This window comes from Propithecus coquereli, unplaced genomic scaffold (genome assembly GCF_000956105.1).
Source record: "Propithecus coquereli isolate 6110/MARCELLA unplaced genomic scaffold, Pcoq_1.0 Scaffold59, whole genome shotgun sequence".
Lineage (NCBI taxonomy): Eukaryota > Metazoa > Chordata > Mammalia > Primates > Indriidae > Propithecus > Propithecus coquereli.
In genome coordinates this window covers 1,781,928-1,785,928 of record NW_012151840.1, presented here as the reverse complement: position 1 = coordinate 1,785,928, position 4,001 = coordinate 1,781,928, and positions in this window count along the sequence as shown.

The window sequence follows — 4,001 nt, the reverse complement described above, 5'->3', positions numbered from 1 at the left end:
ATTAGCTGGGCATGGTGGCACATGCCTGTAGTCCCAGCTACTTGGGAGGCTGAGGCAGGAGGATTGCTTGAGCCCAGGAGTTTGAGGCTGTAGTGAGCTATGATTGATGATGCCACTGCACTCTAGTCTGGGAGACAGAACAGCACCTTGTCTCCAAAAAAATAGAAGTACATAGTGCAGATTCTAAGGTGAGACACTGTCAGGTTACACCTGCACTAAGCTGGTTCAAGTCTGTATGAAACTATCACCACAGCACTGGCTAGAGGAAAAGGTAAGCTCCAGAGAATTTACAGAATAGGTGTCTGTTACAATAAGTGATAGTGCCTTCGGGACCTCCTCATGACAGTGTCTCACAGGCAATTGCAAGGAGGGTTATGGAAGAGAGAAGATGGCTGCTGTTTCCAGGCAGGATTCCTGGGCAGTGTCCTTCTCTTCCTGGTCTTTCCTTCAATGAGGCTGAGATTTCAGTAATTACTGTTCCTCTTCCTTCTTACCTGAATGTGTTATCTTAGAAGTCCCAGGTTTTGCCACTCCTTCCTCTCCAGGTCCTGACTCCTTTTCCAGTTCTGGGGGCTTTCTGATTGTTCTGAGGCTGAGAGAAAGGCCTAGAGAAAAGCTCTAAGAGAAGCCCGGCTCCCTCCTTCTCTGCTGTGTCTCCTGGAGGAATCCATGACCCGTGGTTGGAAACCCTGGGATCCTCACAGCCTGCTGGCCTCAGCCAGAGCCTCCAGGGCCGGGTTCTGAGCTACCTCCCTCCCAAATAAGCCCTCTGCTTTGGGCTCTCTCTGACATGGGGGTTTGGTTTTCCCATCCCACATCGGCTTTTTGCCACTGCATGAAACTGTAGCCCAGGGACTGGACTACTGCTCAAGCTTATTTCACCACCATTTTCTTTCCTGCTGAGCCAAGCCAACTCTTCTCTGGGCAGGTCCTTCTCTCCTTGCACTGAAGCCCAACTCTTGGTGATGGGATGAAAACCAAGAGAATATCAAGGCATCAGAGGTGAGGACCTCATTAACCAGACAGTAGGACCCAAAGCTCAGGCAGTAGATTTTCTGAGACAGGCTGGAGGTAAGCCCGACTCAGGGACTGCTGCTTACTGCCAAACTGAACACTTACTGAGAAAGTCTGAAGACAGGGAGTTTTATTTTGTTTTGCTTTTTAATGATGTATGACCCTATCTATAATAAAGAAGTGAAACCATTCTATGATCTCAGGTTTGACTGGTTTGTCCTATATACAGGTTGAGCCATGCATACATACTCTTGGTTAAGAGAGTAGGCAATTATGGATTTTTGTTTCCCAGAGGTTCCTAGACTTTTAGAGCTAGAAAGGGCCTCAAAGTTCCTCTAGATCTGTGGTTCTCAAACTTTGGCATGCATCAGAATCACCCAGAGGGCATCTTAAAAAGCAGACCATTGGACCATGCTCTTAAAGTTTCTGACCCAGTAGAACTGGGATGGGGCCGAGAACTCTCTTTTCTAACAAGCTCCCAGGTAGGAGGGCACTGCTGCTGCTACTCTAGGTTTGTGATCTGCAACTCTGGCTACACGTTGAAATTGTCTGGAGAGATTAAAAAAAAAAAATACTGGTGCTGAGACTCCATCCAAACCTGTGAAATCAAAATTACTGGGGGTGGGGCTAAGTGTTGGTATTTTTTCAAAGTACTTTCCCCCAACCCAAGTGACTCTAACGCACAGTCAGGGTTGAGGACACTGATCCAGAGTCTGCCAGGCCAGTGTGGTTCATTTGGGGGAGTGGGTGCTGTTATGTGGGATCCCTCAGAATCATCAGCTGAGCGTTTTCAACATTCCCCCAGTGGTTCTGGTGAGTGCTTTAGGCCCCCTACCCCTCTGGGTCCATGGTTCTCCTGCAGGGAGTCACTGGCTCTCAGCCAGGGCAGCAGGTCTGGGTCAGAGGCTCTTCCCATACCTGGGCCCAGGTCTGATTCCCACAGCTTTCTCCACGTTCTTGGTGAACCAATTCCATCGTGAAGACAGGGACCAATTGTGTTCCCCGCTCCCATCCAAGGCCTTTCCAGATTAAGCAGCCCCAGTTCTTTTAACACTCTCCTATAGTTTTCATCCAAACCTCCTTCTGTTTATTGCCCATCTCAGATGTGGCACTGCTGAGTCCACAGCTCCAGGTATGTTCAGAGTTTGGCGGAACCGGAATTTGGAGGAGGAGATTCAGAACCCTGGAGGCATGTTCCCGGGAGCATCTTCCTGAAGACATTCTGTCTAGGGTCCAGCCCCGCCCCCAGCCCTTTCTGAAAACAGAATGTTCTGGGATTTTTCATTTTCTAACATTTGTAAACCACTTGGTCGGAGTATGGTGTAAAGTCATATCACCAGTTTCAAGGAGTGACACATTAAAAAAAATAATTTAAAAAAATTTCATTAATAAGTTTAACGTTAATGAAAAATCAGAGTTATTTTTACCCCCGTTCTTTTTTTTTTTTTTTTTTTCAGACAGGGTCTGACTCTGTTGCCTGGGCTAGAGTGCAGTGGCGTCACCATAGCTCACTACAACCTAAACTCCTGGGCTCGAGGGATCCTCCTGCCTCGAGGGATCCTCCTGCCTCAGTCTCCCAAGTAGCTGTGACTACATGCGCAGGCTACCACACTTGACTTTTTCCGCTGTTCTTGACAGTTTTTTCCATTGTTATATAACCAATACAGCATAGAACATAGCCTGGCACATAGCTGTCGCTCAATAAATAGTTGCTGCATGTTAAGATGACTAATAAAATTAAATATTTAAAGATATTGACTGAATAAGTAGGAAGGATAATTGCTTACAAATTAACGTGGCTGAGAAGAAAGGAAGGCGAAGACGAAACAGAGAGGCAGCAAGGGAGCACAGCCCAGCCAAGGGCGTGAGGTGCTCCCGTTTCCCCTCCGCCGCCTGGGCATATCTTCCCCCATCCCACCCCCCTGCCGCCAGCTCACCTGCTGTGGGCCGAGCTGCAGCGGCCTGAGGTGAAGGTGTCGGGGGACGGAGAGCGGTGTGTTGACTCCGCTCCGCCGCCAGGTGGCGGGCTGCCTCAAGGCGGGTGGGCCCGGCAGCGAAAGCGGGAGGACAGGGAACCTAGCAGGGAGGGGCAGGGCGGAGATCTGCGTAGGACTCACAGCGACATTGGGGGATGCTTCACCTGGGTGGAGTTAAGGTTGCAACCTCTTTCAGCCAAATATTTCATGCAGGAATTGGGAGCAGGGACCACGCTATGCTCAATATTGGGCGGGGTTGGGGGGTGAGGCGGTGTCACCCTCAAGGTGCCCGAGTCAAGGGAAAGGGGTGACGGTATAATTCCCAATGGGGTGTCCTGTGCTCTAATTTGGGGGAAAATACAGCAAGGGGTCCAAAGGCAGGGATCATTTCCTAAGGGAGTCATACTTGAGGTGGGTCTTGAGGTGGGTCTTGAAGATGGAGTCCTTTTTAGCAGAAGAAAGGGCATGCGGGTGGTAGTATGAACCGAAGTACAGGGCCTGGGAAGTGAATCTCTCAGCCTGGAGGGAGAAACGGGCTGCCTTTGAGAGGGGCCTTCTCAGTTCCCTGCTGGAGATGGGCCTGCCCACAGGCTTCGGGTCGGAAGAGGTTTGGTGGCTGGAGGTGGAAAGGTGGTGGGGGGGGTGCTGTGAGTGGCCTGTGTCTGAGCAGCAAAGAAGGGGCGTGGAGGCAGACCTGGCTTTCCAGCTGCACCTTGACCACGGCTGGCTCTTCAGCATCTCTAGGAATGAGAGGTGGAAGGAATGTTCCAAAATGATCATGGAAGACCTGGGGACCTGATGGTGTGGTTCTGCATCCCCCACCAGTTGCTTCGTTCATTCATTCCACAGACGTTCACTGGGCATCTACCTCCATCTGGCATTGCACTAGGCACCAGATAGAGGTGAATCAGAGAGGGCCCTACCCTTGAAGGGTTCACAGTCTACCCAGAAAGATATACAAACAATTCAATTCATATTATGTAGTATTCATTACAATACTACATAATAAAC